At 38.7% G+C, this 17,543-nt stretch overlaps 1 protein-coding gene across 1 annotated transcript in view; it reads right to left on the reverse strand.

The window, feature by feature from the left end:
* The window catches only part of LOC129792755 (GTP-binding protein REM 1), a 29,105-nt gene extending 12,170 nt beyond the window's left edge, over nt 1-16,935 (reverse strand). The window contains exon 1 of the mRNA XM_055832101.1: nt 16,592-16,935. The gene's annotated coding sequence lies outside the window, so the exon portion shown is untranslated. The remainder of the gene's footprint in view (nt 1-16,591) is intronic.
* Nucleotides 16,936-17,543: the final 608 nt, after the last annotated feature.

Below are 17,543 nucleotides of genomic sequence, written 5' to 3' on the forward strand. Positions count from 1 at the left end.
GTAGAATCTCACCTTTTATATCAACTGACTGCTTGGTACGTCCCACAACAGCCACTGTGAGGGATTTCAGTGGATTTACCTCAGAGGTAACCAAATGGGAAATCGTAGTGGAAACACTCTCAATAAATTTATCATGTTTCCAATCACCACCAAAGAAAAGCTGCCCCTGACTCATGGTAAGAATAGAAGTGAGGAAATAAATGAATTTTGAATGATCCCACATTTTCACACAATACCCAATGAAATGGTCAGAGACTGTGATGAAAGAATCCACACGCCATCACACGAGAGTTCTTTAAATAAGGATGAATCCGCAGCAGGAAAATTGTCCGTTCACTTGCATGATATGGATGGAAACCTGTAATGTCATCACTTATTCAAATTGCAATGTTCTAATAAGTACTCATGGCATTCGAGTGGTGTTGAGGAAAATAAATTAGATAACATGCAATGAGAAAGAAATTTTAATTAAAAAGATAAAAGAAAGCTTCAGCTGTGGCATAATAAGAACATTATATGTATATTTATCAAAAGTTTGAAAGCTATTGTAGGAATTATTGGTTTAATCATTCGGTTGAAAAGAAAAATTAATTAATAAAAAATAAATAAAATGCTCACGGTGATGCTATATATGGCTTTATTATAAAAGTTTTCACAAAATTTGATTATTAACAATTCAAGCACAGTCGTGAGAGTAGTTTGAAAAATTCATATTCTCAAATCGAACTTTTCTGTTCAAATTGTTTAATAATGTGTGAAAGCTCAGAAGAATAAAATCGTTCATTTTTTAAAACTAATTTTGTCTGACTAAAATCTTCTTTATTTTATTTTATATAAAACAACTCTGTGGTTTTGTATTTCCTCCTGTTTACACACAATATTTAATGGTGAGCGTGGTCGTTTTCGCGTTCTACTCCTCCTCTTCACGTGTGCACCCGAAATGACCGAATAATACAATTATCACGCAATCAAATTGCGGATAAGTGGGTGTTCAAGTGAATTTAACCCTTTAGTCAGGTTTTCAAATTATTCATGTTTTTTTTTTAGTTTCCCAATAAGCTTTTTTACGTTAGAATATTCTTTTAAAAAGCTTAAAAAGCTTTTTTCCAAGTAAATTCTTTGGGTTAATCTTAAGAACCAAAAGAGCGTTCAAATGTTGAGAATTTTGGCAAAGGAAATTTTGCACGAGAAAAATTTCTTAAGTTACCGTAACCCATTAAAGGTCGAACGGGGTTAATGGGGTTTCATAATAATTCATCGACAAGGCTACATAGAGAGGAGGTAAAATTGCCACTAAAATGCATTACACTGCACTCTAATTTCCTTCGTTAAGTGCCAGTAGTACCATTTTGTGAATTTTCCCTAAATAAAACGTGGAGATTATCACAATTGAATATCTATAAATTATTTGGCTAGAAGGTTGGAATTCCGTGAACAATTATAGGGGGATTGTTGCCACGTCCATTCATTATGAATTTATTGAGGAATTATTTTGTAAGTCAAGAATCACCGAAGCACGCACATTTCTTCCAGTAATAAATGCCCAGTAGTGGCGGAAAAGCTTCTCGCAGGATTAATGGTTAAGAGAAGTGGAAAATTTGCCTATACAAACGCCTACAATCATAAAGAAAAATATGGGAAAGTGGTTAAAATTAACTGGTCTAATAGTGTTTGTCGTCACTATTTGTTTATATGTGGTAAAAGAAGGAAGTTATATAACAAAAATGTATATAATTAAAAGACTTTTAAATTATGGATCGAGATTGAGCTCATGTGAAAAGATTAAAGACGTAAAATAAACAGATATGAGTGCTATAAAATATTTTAAGGTGGTTTAAAAGATGATTAAGATATCTCAACGACATCATTTGTGTTTCGTGTCTGGAAGGTATATAGTCACTGAGACATTAGAATTTTTTTTACATACAACAACAATAACACCTCATCGCGATTTTTCTTTTTTGTGAATTTTCAGTACAATTTTTCAAATACATTTCAATGTTTATATTTTGTGACAACCCTTCTGTAAAAGCCACCCCCCTATTTCACGTGTTTTAACACATTTTCAAGTAAACTCCCCAAATTGTGTTTGCTTATTTAGCATTTTGATGAGCTGTAATAATAGAAACAAACAAAGTAAAAGAGAAACCCCATCAAAAGCCAAAAAAAATTTAAAACTAAAAGAAACTTTGCAACTTTTTCACCTTACACACGTGCAGATTTTCGCAAAAGGTTTTTAGGATCACAATACAAAAGTTTTGGGGATGGGAGGGCGGATATATACTTTGTAGAAGTCTTTGGGAAAAATTGTAACCAGCTCATTGGGAATTCAACCCCCTTTGGCACAATTTTCTTCGGAGTGTAAAGTAACATTGTCACCAAAGACGTGGAAGAGGAAAAATCCATGAGATTTCACTCGAGAAGTTTTCCTCTCTTCGACTCAATATTTGCACTACCTTCGCCTTCTTCGTGCTTCAGGGTGAACACTGCCATTTCAACACCTGACTTTCTCCTAACTACACCGTCTTGCTTCTCTCTATACCGCATAATATACCTTGAGGGAAATCTCATACCAATCGCTTTTCTATACCTTGCATAAGGAAGACATTTTATGGTACCTATATGTGATACTTCTGAAGCACCACAAAAATTCACTCTGAGCAATAAATTCTTGGTTAAACATTTGCCTTTGCGGATTCTCTACAGTTTGCCATATATCCACAAAATATACCGCGTGAATTCAGTTAAATCACTTCATTTTGGATCATCTGACGAATTTATCGGTGCTGAGCTTTTCCGTCGAAGCGCAAATAAATCGAGCAACAAAGTGAGGGGTAATTCATCAAAATAGGACGATGAAACGTGGCGTGTTTCCATCGCAATTCACATAATTTGATATCACCAATAAATTGTGGCTAAGCATACAATGGGTGGATGATGTCTTTTGGCATAGAACGTGAGGAAAACTTAAGCATGCAATGAATGGATGAAATTCAAGTGTAAAGATGAAATATCGGCTAGAAAGCCTCATTCATTGTCCATCTGCTAAGAAAGTTTTACCCATATAGAAAAGCTTCTCATGCAGAACTTTCCTGCGAGAAAAGTAGGTACATGAGGAAAATTGATTTCTCATCTCAATTGCTCGTGATACGGATAAATGTGCGGGAAAATTCATAAACTTGATATGGAATGAGAGGTGTGAGCGGAAATGTTTACCTACTATTTTCCAATTTAAAAAAGAAAACTCGTTATTGTCAATAAAATTAAATTCTTGTTTGCTATGAAAAAAGCACGTCGCGTTTTTATATTTATGACTTCGCCTTTAGTACTGTAGAACATCGTCGCCACTTCAACTCACATCCATTGAATATTGTGCTTCATATGTAGTACAAGATGCTTGAGGAAAATTCAATTGTAATAGCTCTGGGAAGGATATCGAAAAGTGAAGCTTTTGTAGATGTGAACGAACAAGGAAGTAGAGAATATGATTTGCAGACAGATGTGCCTGTGACATTTCTTCTCATGCTGCGGCGGTATCAATCCCACAAACTTTCTCCGAAAAGGCATCATACGTAAAATGGAGCTTTTAGTGCAAAAGGTTTTTTTTTTACTTTTGAAATCCATCAATTTCAGCAAAAAATATAAAATGCATGAATATTGTTTGCCATCAGAATTTTATGTAAATGTAATTATAAACTTTCTAGCTATGTTATATATATTTTTTTATTTGCAGAAAATTGATTTGCTTTTCGCGTTCATGGGAATTATTTTTAGACATGCCATGCGACGCAACTGAAAACAAATTAAGAGGTAGATAATCCATTTTCCAACGAAAATTACATTCCCTGTGATACATGGGGTACTTAATGATTAAACAAAAAGCTTCCATCAAACTTTTTTCTTTCATTTCATGAAAATTTTAAATGATTGCCAAAGAAGATTTCCCGGTTATTTTATTTTCACTTCTTTTCTTATAAATATTTTCTCATTTCCACTATATTGTTAACAAAAGGAGCGTGTTATACATCAAGGGAAGGAGCGACGAGTATAAGTAGCTACTGAAGGATGCTTTAAATTTTTCAAGAGATTGACACAAATCTTGAGAAAGGATTCCTTCGGGTAAGGAAATTGAACGTATACTGCCAGTACTGGTGACCCATGTGAAGTATTTTCAACTCAGCACACGCCTCACATGATTAAAGCCATGAGTCTACAACGAAAATGAAGACGGAAATAAATTCCCACGTGATTTGGGATTCAAGAGAGTGTTTGTATGTCTTTCGAGAGTATTTAATCCCATCTCCAACATCCCTCTTCTCGCTTTGATTGATTTGAGGAGAAAAGCATCTTGTTTAAATTGGAGCATATACACAACGCAAAAAAACCGCGCGGCGCGAAAAAAAAGTCACGTCAAGGATTGAGCTCTCACTTTACACATTTTCTTTTCTTTTTAAAAATTTTTCCTCCTTTTGCTAACACTTAAACAGACAATGTGTTTAAACACACCGCTCATTTTGCGATGTAACACAGCGAATGATGAGATTTGTTTAGAAGGATTCTATTTAGTCATTTCCTCATAAAACTTTGCCGAAGGCGAATTATACAAATTTGAGAAAAAATATGCTTCATGAATTTTCCAGCTTCTTCACTTTTAGTATAATTTTTTAGGCAATAACGCCTAATTTCAATTGCTAATCTCTCAGGGTGATACAAGATTTAAATTAGAAAACTTCCTGATACTTAGAGGCGGGATAAATTAAATAACAAAACTTATTTATGAACACGATGAGCTGTAGATAGAAGCGTCGTGAAATAATGCCTCAAAAATGTAAGAGAATTTCAATTGAAAGTGCAAACGATCATTAGTGAGTTATTTACGCTGACATGTCTAACCTCTATTTTAGTCCTACTGTTTAGCTATGAATAATTCAATGGTCTGCAGCAGTGCAAGGGGGCCCTTTCTGGGTGATATAATTGACTTTAAAATAAAATAATTTTATAACTTTCCTTAAAAGAATTTTAAAGTAACTCTAATGTGGATGATTGCTATCTTCAAAATTTTAAGGCTATAAGTTAAATCTATGTTCTAGCTTCTGTTTTATACACTCCCAATCATACCACAAAAAAATTCTGTGAACAAATAATACCTATAAACAAGATTGATTTCATCACATTTGTTCAAACATTTACTTTCTGCTCTCATCGTGATTCAATATTAAATTCAATTTTTGATCAAATCTCCACTAACGCTCAAAATTGGTTGAATGATTTAATACGGGGAAAGTACTAAAACATTTTCCTCGTATATAACGTTTGGGTTGTGCACCTCAAAAATCCAACTTGGGGTTAGGGAGTGCTTTCCCTTTAATTGTTTCTTCCTTTCAGTCTGATTAATATTCATGAACTCACTTAACCCAGGGGATGATAAAAATAGTACTTTAAATCCCATGAGGATCCTAAAGTTGGTCCCACATCGTTGCAAATGGTGCATCTTTTGAGTGGATTGCTATCTTGTGGTAAATAAAATAAATTGCTGGGGTATATACGTGTGCAATTTACATGATTCACATCTAAACACTTCATGGAGATGCTTAATTAATAAAGCTAATTAGATGGTGGATAGTATGTAATAATAATATCCTCCATTTAATTTGCAATCGTATCATTTTCCCACGCAAAGCTTTATCATTTTTAGTGGGACGATATAATTTATTTGGTAGAATAAGTTTTGGATACTTTAATCTTTTTTTTAGTATGCTATAAATTATTCAATTAAAACAAACAGATGCAACAAATGCTTAGTGAATCTCTTCAGCAGCTTCTTTTACGACCGAGATTTTCTCTTGCTTTTTTATGAACCTAACCGCAGGTGGGTGAGCAAGGAGGTGACATAAGTTTTACCACAATTTCCTTCCCAAGTTGGGGTGACATCGACCTTTTTTTTACTTTCATACGTTCCACAGATTAAAAATATTATATACCTTTTGGTTTATTTTGTGATCTGTAGAGAGTTTGATGAATAAGCTAAAAATTTTATAAGCGGGCTTATCACAAATTAGGTGGAAGTTTTAATGTAAATAAAAATATGGAAGGATTGTGATATTACTTTTATATTTATCAGGATTCTTATAAAGATCATAAAGAAAGGAATAAACATTAAAAATTGCCAGATTAATTCCCCTTAAGTTCAAGCTGGATATTTTCAAGGGTTCGTTGACACAGAATACTTTCTCCTTTTTATTTATAAAATCCAAAGTGCATAATAAAGTGCAGGCAAGTGTGAAGAAGTGAACTGAATAATCGAAATTGACCTCATTTGCTGTCCACACTCGGTGCTCATTTTGGGAGGAAAAAAAAGAGAGTAAGAATGGTTATATTTATACCAAATAAATCGTATGTAATGGGTTAATTTTAGAATATTTCATCTAAACATTTACAGTATCATTCGCCATTTTACCGCTCTTTTATGTAAATAGAATGCTTCCATAAGCAATATAATGTTGGATTTTATGTTTCATCTAACTCCACTAAAACGCTTAAACATTTTACAATTTCTCAGTGGTTTTGCATTTTTCCACCCCCACATTACTTCCTCCTTAAATGTGATGCTTTAGCGCCATCGGCATTTCAACACTACATTACATACAACATACATACCATATACATATAGAAAGCTTCCTTTTCCCGGAGAGGCGTGATTGGGGATTCTTCGTGACTTCTTGAAAGCCCCATATGCTTTTTTTTCTTCTTCTTCTGCGTGTCTTGCTGTGAAATTTATTGCAATTGTTGTCATTCTCTGATCCGAGGGTTTCACGCGTTACCTCCTTATGCGGCACTCCTTTCACTTTACTCCCCACGGACCATGGCTGAATTTACCCCATACATATGTACATTGTACTACCCCAAATTCTCACACCTACACTGACCCCACTGTGGCGTAATTTTCTTTCGTGCGGTATTCTCGTCCAAAACTTCTGCGAAATATTTGATGTGCACCCAAGGGGCTCACTCTATTGTACTAAAATTAATCTCCTGTATGTGCCCCCCTTGAATATTAAATATCATTTCTTAGGGTCAATTGAGTCATTTTCCTAGAAGCTTTTTAACTATGACATTATGTATACTATATACATTTGTGTCTTCTTTCGGTTGTTCAACGGTGCTGTAATCTTTAATTTTATTATTGTACTATTTTACCCAAAATTGTGTAATACCAGCATGACCCTCTTGGACAACCATATAATGTAATTTTGGGCTGCTTCTTTTTATTATGAAGATATGAGAAGCTGTAAAATGCAGTCATATTTCATTTCTGACAAACATTCCAACACTAAATTCTGAATTATGTGTTCACTTTTACTTTTTATATGCATTTTGGACACTTTACGACGCTCTAAAATCCTTTTTCTTACATCCAAGAATGTACATTTGGCAAAGACGGTAGGTATATAGCATGTGAAAATTAATGAAGAATATAAACTTAATCTAAGAGATTTGTCTAGTCTACAATTTTTAATTGAAGGATTACTCTGTAATCAATTTGATTTACTAGCTTCATTCTCACACAAATTGATCAAAAATTCTGAGAATTGTTTCGAGCTTTTTGAGTTTTTTTTCAGATTTTACTATAAGAAAAAGAAAAAGTTTTCTACCGCTTTAAACATATTGTTCTTCAAAATATTAGAAGTATTTGGAAGATTTATAGCTCTAAACATGACACATTCCGTATGTTAAGTGCAAAAGTTTAAGTATGAAGAACCTGCGTCATTCTCATTCTTTTTGACTCTTGAAAAATGTAAATCTTAACGCATAAATAAACATTCAAAACGAAAAATTTTCATAACGTAAATAAGCAAATGCAAGTATTTTAATGAAACTTTTTCAAAAATGTGGTTAAAAATTCTTTTTTTTTCTGCATGAATTTCGTTGGGGAGCTTTCGGAGCTTTAATATGGTAAAATGTACAATTTGTGTAGTTCTATGACCCCAAAAGGTGTTCAAAAAGCCCGAATGCCTACCCCTTCAGCTTAGGCTGTTTTGCGTAAGAGGACTCTCTCTTCTCCCACAATGCACTGTTAGGGGTGTCTTTCGAGGAGGGAGTCAGACCGCCTCGGCTGATACAAGTGGTAAGACTCAACAGGAGTCAGAGCGTTAGTGTATGTGACATTTTGGGTACAGTGCCGGGAGTTGAAAGGGGGCGGAGTCCTCCAGATCCATGAAGCCCCTACTTCGGGTACTTCACTCAGAAGTGGGATCTGAACAGATCCCCAAGTGTGTAGTGTAAAGATGGAAAAAGGATTCAGCAATTCACAAAGATAAGTATTCTTTTTCTAATCACAAAGATATGGCGTGGGCATGCATATATATGTATGTATGTATGCACGTATGTATGTGTGCGAGAAATGGGGCCCATGAATGATGCTGATTGAGAATGAAAGAGTGGAAAATTACCAGTCATAGAAAAGGAACCCAATACTAATGCAACTGAAGCTTTCCAGATCGCTAGAAAGAGAAGAAGAGAGAAGGGGAACGAGATCGACTGGGATCAGGAGAAAGTGAGGATTACTCATCGACCGACAAGAGGGTAAACGAAAATTGCCGAAGGCGGTGAGTAAGCTTTGTGTAAATTAACCAGGCGAGTGGAAAATTTTCAAGTCCTGAGAAAATGTGTGAGTCATCAGGAAGACAAAGCATTAAGTCTTCTTTGTCGAGGCAAAGCACTCTGCGTTTCTCTCGGGACAAAGCATTCCGCATATCGCTCTCAGTCAAGCAACACGCGTTAAGTGAAAAGTGATTAGTGAAATGGACGAAGAAACTCTTGTGCAATTCCAACGCTGGCTCACATCAACCAGGAGAAATAACCCTGGAGATGCCGAGGAGCAGGGTGAGGTCCCACCAAGGCTCAGTGAGACCGACAGCTCTGTATTCAGGGGTTTCCCGGAAACACGGGAATACCCCACTGTGCCGCTATTGGGCCTGTCCATAGGAAAAAGGGAAGTTGAATCTATGCTTCCCGAATTTAATCCGGACCAGGACAGAACCCTGTCAGCCCAGAAATGGGTTGAAATGGTCGAAAAATGCTGCGCCCAGTTCAGCATTACCAATGAACAAAAGGTAATCATAGCCACCATGAGGCTAAAAGGGGCAGCACGATCATGGCTGGAGGGAAACATGGACTTGGCATATACATGGCCCAAGCTAAAAGAGGCACTTTTAAAATTCTTCCCGGATGATGTGGACGACTTGAGCGCCATGGTGAAAATGGAGGCCACCCGCAAGAGGGATGAACCGGTGGAGGCCTATGTCATGGGCAAGTATGCCCTGGGCCAGCGCATTGGACTGTCTACTCGGTTAATAATAAAATACATAATCCAGGGAGTGCCGGGGCATGTAGAGCGCTCATCATTGACATGCACCAATCCCCAATCAATACCTGAGCTGATGCTGGCGTTAAAGCGACTCGATGACAGCAATCACAACTCACGCAATCGCTACTCTGTGCGTGGAACTTTTCGTCGAAGTGAGAGGAACCGCTCACGCGAGAGGGACAATAGAATGAGAGAACGACGCAGGGATCGCCGACATCTAAGCCGAAGCCCGAGGCGAGATCGCTCCCGCTCCTGTGAAGGGAGACACAAGCCGAACTATAGGGGAAGATCACGCGATCGTCAATATCGCAATTCATGGAAAGATGATGCTATCAAGACTGAGCGAAGGAAGCCCCAATCCGGACAATCGGGTGGAAGTCGCCGGGGAAATACGCAGAAAAGATGTTTCATCTGCAACTCTGATGAACATCTGGCGTCTAAGTGCCCGGAGAAGAAGGATTTTCGGGTTAGGCTGGTGCATGAGCGTACCACCAGCCTGAGCCCCATCCGCAAATCGCTCACTCAAATCGAATTAGAAGGGAGGAAATTGGACGCACTCCTGGACAGCGGAAGCGACATCTCCCTGCTGCAGGAAAACGTGGCCACAAGTTTGGGATTGTCGAAGGAAGGACGTGCCATCCACTTTAGGGTGTATGGAGGAGGACGGAGGAAAACATTGTGGGCCACCAGCGCGAGAGTAAAATCAGGAGATGGGTACTGCAGAATTAAAATACATGTTGTGCCCCAAAAGTACCAACAATTTCCTTTGCTGCTGGGGCAAAATTATTTGGAAGCAAGCACAAAAGGTGGATGAGGCCCTAAAGGAGCTCCTAGACAACAACATTATCCGGAAGTCCACATCAGAATTTGCAAGCCCAATGGTGGCTCTGCAGAAAAAGAACGGTGATCTGCGACTATGTGTGGATTATCGTAAACTAAATGCACTGATTGTCAAGGAGCATTATCCAATGCCATCCGTAGAAGAGGAGGTGCATAAGCTGCAGGGAAAAGCAGTGTTTTCCACCGTTGACCTGATGATGGGATACCACCAGGTTGCCGTGGAGGAACAATCTAAATATCTCACTGCCTTTGTCACACCATCGGGGCAGTATGAATTCAATAGGGTGCCGTTTGGTCTCGCCAATTCCCCTGCAGTGTTCATGCGCACAATGAGCCATGTGCTAGAGCCACTAAAGGGTGATACATTGCACTGTTTTGTAGACGATATAATCGTAGCTACTACATCTGTGGAAGAAAATCTGGCGGTGTTGGAAAAGCTATTTGCTGAATTGGCGAAGCACAACCTGACTTTAAAACTCAGTAAGTGTAAATTCCTACACTCCTCCATTAACTTCCTGGGTCATAACATCAATGGGGAAAGCATGTCGCCGGGTAAAGCCAAAGTTCATGCAGTAGAACAATTCCCAAAGCCACAGAACCAGCGCCATGTGCGTCAATTCCTCGGACTGGCAGGATATTTCAGGAGATTCATCCCCGATTTTCAAAAGATTTCTCAGCCCCTGAGGGAATTGTTGAAGAAACAGAAAGGGGCGGAAGCTCATCAAGAGAAGACAATAACTTGGAGTGAAAGTCAGGAAAAAGCTTTTCTACAAATCAAAAAGCTTCTCACAAGTGAACCGCTGTTGACACTCTACAACCCAGAGGCATTCCATGAGCTACACTGCGATGGATCAAAGCTAGGAATAGGAAGTGTGCTAATGCAACGTACCGGAAACGACCCCCTACGTCCGGTGGCATACTTCAGCAGAGCAGCAACTGATGCAGAGTCCAGGTATCCATCATATGAAATGGAGACCTTGGCAGTTGTGGAATCAATGGAGAGGTTCCGCTACTTTCTGTTGGGAAAGCAGTTTAAAGTGGTGACGGACTGTAGTGCTCTTCAAATGACACAAAACAAGCACAAGATAAGAGACAGCGTGGCACGTTGGTGGATACGGATGATGGCATTTGATTTTGTGTTGGAGCATAGAGAAGGAACTGCCATGACCCATGCAGACACTCTTAGCCGATGCCCAGTACCTTTGGACGGGAACAAAGAAGATCCATGGGTAAGGGTAATTGGAATATCTGGTGAAGATTGGGTAGTGGCACGACAGATGGAAAGCCCAAAATTGGAGAGAATATACTCAGTTGTCATTGGGAAGTTGAAAGGAGAGGTGGATCAGAAACAAATTCTGCAAGAATACGTGGTGCAGGACAACAAGTTATTTAGACTCACTCCCCAGGGAAATCGCCTTGTAGTGCCCCCAGGATTGAAATTCTTTGTGATGCGTGCAGCACACGATGAGCGTGGACACCCGGGAACCGACCGAACCATCAAGAGCATTCAAAAGGACTTTTGGTTCCCAAAACTTCGACAATTAACGCGAAAATATGTCAGAAACTGTATGAAATGTGCCATGCATAAAGCCAGCCCAGACGAACATCGATACCAGTGGCACGTTATGCAGAAGAAACCCATACCGTTTCACACAGTTCATCTTGATTTCTGTGGACCTTTTCCACGTACATCGGGAGGCAAGGAACACATTCTGGCCATTGTGGATGCCTTCACACGATTCACGATTCTTCGACCTGTGGCTCGTCCCACAACACTCACTGTAACAAGGGCATTGGAGGAAATATCACAATTCTTCGGACTCCCATGCATTGCAGTGAGCGACAATGGGTCTGCGTTCACATCTCGCGAATTCCAGGAATACTGCAAGCAGAATAACATTCAGCATTCCCCTGTGGCTGTGGCCACTGCTAGAGCCAATGGTCAGGTAGAACGCATCTTCAGGGTGGTCAAGGACTCATTACGCTGCCTGTCAGAAGATGAGCTTGGCAAGGATTGGGCAAAACATTTACCGACTGTGCAATGGGCAATCAATTCATCAATAAATAGAGTAACAGGGGAGACTCCCTATCAGCTCTTGTTGGGGTACAATCCTCGACAACAACGGGAGAATCTGTTGTCATTTGCTGTGACCACCGCAGTAGAAAGAACAGACACCGCGATGGAAGACTTGCAGAGCCTAAGAAGCAAGGCTGAAGCAAGGATGTTGGAGCATCAACGTGTTGAAGCAGAAAAACATAATCTGATGAAGAAGAAGCCCACACAATTCAAGGAAGGAAATCTGGTGTTGGTTAGATACACTGCTCCAGCGACAGGAGGATCAAGGAAGATGATACCCAGATACAGAGGTCCCTACATTGTTGCCAAAGTGGTGGGTCGCGATAGATATTTGATAAAGGACACCCCAGCTACACAAGTGACAATACGACCGTTTGAGGCCATATATGCAGCTGATCGCCTCAAGAGGTGTGGTGTTCCTGAAGGATTAGAGGAATTAGAAGAGGAAATGGAAGTGGATTTGAGAGATGACGATTTTTCTGAATAAAATGTAATAAAAGAACACAGAGGCTTTAATTTCTGGGATGAACTCGAGAGTGAGAAGTAGATCCTTGGAAATTAAAAATATCGTTGAGTATCATTTCAGATCCAAGAGTTCATTGGCAGACAGAGTGCACATAGTTGAATGTTGTAGGCGTGGTGAGTCAGACACATGCACGCACCATCTTGTGATCTTGAACGGACTCCAGGACAATGAAGGTCCAAATGTATGGAATTGAACAGCAGGGTAATCAAAGGGGTGAGCAATTGTCACTGTGTATTGCCTCTGGGACCGCCTGGCAGACGCGTCTGCCAAACTTCCTCCCAGATAGCTGCATGGCATTGTTCACCAAACCCCGGAGATAACCCCGATTAACCTGGATGTGTATGGGTGAAAGACCTGCACTTGCCTACAGGTGGAACCCGAAAGGAGATGGCAGTAAAGGAACTTCAAAGACAAAGCTAGCTCAACGGATATGTGAGAACGTCAATATGCAGTATACATGCTTACAGAAGGAACTGTTGAAGCAGATTGAAGAAAGGCGAAGGGCCTTGGGACCAGAAGGGTAACATGTTACTAGAAAATTGGTAAGCGTGCACGCTAAACATCAGAATGACCCGAGTAAAGGAAAGGAACTTTCAAAGAGATACAGGCCAAGCTTAGGTTAGCTTGATAGGATAGGATTACTAGGTTAGGAGATGGGAGATAGAAGAGTGAGGTGGGGTTAGAGATAGGCTGATGTCCTCCACAAATCATTGATTCATTTAATTTTTCGCCGAGGACGTCGAAATTCAGGAATGGCCGAGTGTAGTTCTATGACCCCAAAAGGTGTTCAAAAAGCCCGAATGCCTACCCCTTCAGCTTAGGCTGTTTTGCGTAAGAGGACTCTCTCTTCTCCCACAATGCACTGTTAGGGGTGTCTTTCGAGGAGGGAGTCAGACCGCCTCGGCTGATACAAGTGGTAAGACTCAACAGGAGTCAGAGCGTTAGTGTATGTGACATTTTGGGTACAGTGCCGGGAGTTGAAAGGGGGCGGAGTCCTCCAGATCCATGAAGCCCCTACTTCGGGTACTTCATTTGTAGGAGTCATTCAATTGATAGGCACGTTTCTGCAATTAAGTATTACTCTGGAATTCCCAAAATGCTCTAAAAGCGCTCTAAGGCAATGAAATCAGTGCCTTGAATCAATATTTGGTGAAGGTGGCACAAACAAGAACCTTTAAACAAACCGACAGGCGGGGTATTTGGAGTATTTCCAAAGCATTTAGTCACAGCGGAAGGATGGGGGTTACTCCTCTCTTGAGGTATTCAGCAGAGGTTAGAGGGCGGAATGCCAGTCACTTTGGCGACGCACGACAGACAGAAAGAGGAGAGAAGAGTAAAAAAAAAGTCTTATGTCTTTAAATTTTGCTAATTCCATCCCGTCATTATTTTGAATCATTTGGTGGCAGAGACATGTTCATTTTGTTGCTTTAAAAAAATATATAAGTTGCAATTGAATGAAGAGAACGAATCACGTCTAAAAGAAGGATATGGATGAGATCTTCTGCGAGAAAGCTCAAAAAGGGATACTGTAAAAGACATTTAATCAATTGTAATTAATTACATAGATATACATACTAAATATCTTTCAAGGATATAAAACTATTCCTATCCTATAATTTTTTTTAAATATTAAAAAATAACTATTGGAAGCTTTTTCATAGCTATGTTCTTTAAATTACATGAAAGATTTCTAAGATGAAAGTTTTATAAGATTTCCCTCTTTATTTTCTCAGATTAGCGTCCTTTGAAAAAAACATTTTGTGAGAGACGGAATGTGAAGATTTTCCCTTGTGTGATTCCTCAAGTAAAAACTTTCACTTGTAAGACGAGAATTGATTAAAAAACTTGACTGGAGAAAGTCCTTTGGAACTTTAAAGAATTTCATCATCAACTTTTCCTTTACCTTTCCTGCGTTTTTCCCATTTTCAGCTCTTTTTTTTTTCTCTCACACCTTTTTCAACCCTCTCCCTTTTGCAAACTCCAAGAGTGAGGAAGTTGAAAATAAACACACTCATTGTATAAATAAATTTTCACTGTAAGTATCTGAGGTGATTGATCAGAGTGGAAGTGGATGAGTGAAATAAAAATCCAGAGCACCTCTGTATAGGCGCAGCTTCCCTAAAAACACATTCTCACCCAGTTGGGGGGAGGGACAAAAATCACCCAATTCCTCATTCCTCATTTTCCTGCGTGGGAAAACCACACAGGGCGGAAAAAGGGGGCGGCAAATGATCAATTTGTGGACGCACCGCATGTACATTGAGAGTTGAGTGTATGTCACAATCCCCAGACCCCTATGGCGTCCATTGTGACAGCCTAATAATCAATAATATGCACTAAATTGAAACGAAAAGTTAATATTAGTTGGGGGAATATACAATATTGTGTGTCTCAAGTTGCTCCCCAAAGAGGTGCTTCCTTGCGTCTTTTGTGCCTCTTCGTCTCCCATGGTGGGAAATGCCCGCACGTCACAAAGAAATGTGTCTCGAGAAATTTCTCCTCACGAGGAAATTCCGCCGAAAGAGCAGAATACCTCGAGACTTGGTGCAAAAGTGGAGGAAGATTTTATAAATAGCCCATTTTAGTTTCATCTTGCAGCATAGAATACAAAAAAAAAACACCAGAGACACACACACATCGTGAAAATGACTAAAGAGATGAAAATAGAATTATTTTGTAGAACATTATAGTATTTTTAGGGTAGAAACATTTCATGAAAATTCAACAGCTAAAAGCTATACGCAGTCTGTAACTTTTCTTCTTGCTTTACAAAATGTATAAACGCGGTTTTTTCGTAAAGAAAATTGTGAATAATTTCTTTGGTTTTCTTTGCTATTTAATCCATGAATTATGTATCTAAAAAAATAAAATTAGATAGATTTTAAATACCTGAATATTTCTGGGGAAAATCGTTTAAGGTCTTCAGAAAATAGTCTAAGGGACAGTGGAAATTCCTTTTCCGGTTTATAATATTGCAAAAAAATAAATAAAATTGTTCTAAAAGGGAGGGGCACCAACTAATTTAGGAGACAAGACCCAAAAAAATTCTCGAAAGATTTTTTTTTGGAAAATTGTTTCATTGATTTCTTTTAAATTCAAAATACAAATAAATTAAGAATTTAGGATTTAAGGAAAACCAATATAGATCCCTGAAACACGGAAAGTCTTAAAAAGGATCATAAATCATTGCCACTTTTGATCCAGAAGTTTTCGACTTTGAGCTTTTTGTGAAAAGAATATTTTCAAAAAGCTGCCTTTTGCATAGTTGAAACTTTCGGCTTTCTGGAGTAATTTCTTTCTCCACCACTTATCCACTTTTCAAAGATTTTCCATTAGTTTGTGATAGTTTGTGGTGGAGAAATGTACCATGCAATTACGTTCAAAGTAAACTTTCATTACCGGGCGATGAGTGATTTAATTATGCAAGTTGATGTCAAAAGTTTGAAACTATATATAAGTATAATCGCATTGCTAACTTAATTTGCGATTTATTTAAATTAAAAAAATAAATAAATAGAAAAACTTTTATTGATTTATACTTCTCAATAGGTGGGAAGTAGGAAATTCTTTGTAAAGAATGTTCTTCTGTATACAGTTGTTTGCCTCATGTTGTATAAATTGCTTCAATATGAGCGGTTTTGGCTAAATACAATGTGTTGTAGCTTTTGAGTAAAGTAGCATGCTTGCTACTATACATATATCGCCGCTACAGGCGTGATAGAGGTACAGTCTCCAAGAATTGGAGTGTGGGGAATTAGTGAGGGTGGGAATATGGACTCACCGTTGATTTTCAAACACAATGTAATGCCCGGCGATGAGTAAAGGAAATTCACAATTTTCGCTTCAAAATTCACTAATTCAATTTTTTTTTTTCAAGATAAAAGAATCCTGTCGACACTGGGCGTGGAAATTCAGTTGAAAACTATTTCATTGCGGAAATAGGCGACGAAAGTTTCATGTGAGTTGCACTGTGGGGATAAAAAAAAAGTCCTCACTTTATTTAGTAGACGGTAACAACTATTTGAGAGCACGTCCGTATCTCTTGGATCATTCCACCGAACTAAAAAGTAACTCCTCATACTCGAGCTTCGGTGTCGACGAGGAAAATCGGAAAATTGATGTGCTATGTTGCCCATTGCATATTTATACACATTATACCCATAGTGGAGTATTCACACCGCCCGAAAGGCATGAAACACCTTCTGCGGATATTCAGCACAGCACACACACATCATGTTGAGTTGAAAGTTGGTGCTGAATTTTCGATAAAATTCCCAATGAATCTCCTACCCTCACCCCGGGGGGCTCCTCCAATCTTCCCACCTCATAAAGCATCAATTGTGAATAAGACCACCCATCCCAATTTATTTTTATACTTCTCTCCAGTAGGACGCACATATATAGACTGAAGACGAGTCAATAAATTTGCAATGAAGTGTGTGGCGAATACACTTAGAGTATATGGTTGGAGAAAGAACACCGAGTCGACGCATTTGCAGCACTTTCTCCCCCTTTACGCCCCACTCGTGTCCACCAATCATAAAAATATATACATATAGTTAGAATTGTGATCCCAGGTTGGGAAATGCAACTATGCCATCCTTTACCTCACATCTTTACCCACATTCTCACCCGCATATATATGTACATAAAATCCCGAGTCATACAACTTCACCCTCACCTTGCTGTATTGATTCATAAATAATCTAAAGAATATTAATTCTCGACGTTTT

This window comes from Lutzomyia longipalpis, chromosome 3, assembly GCF_024334085.1.
Source record: "Lutzomyia longipalpis isolate SR_M1_2022 chromosome 3, ASM2433408v1".
Taxonomy (NCBI): domain Eukaryota; kingdom Metazoa; phylum Arthropoda; class Insecta; order Diptera; family Psychodidae; genus Lutzomyia; species Lutzomyia longipalpis.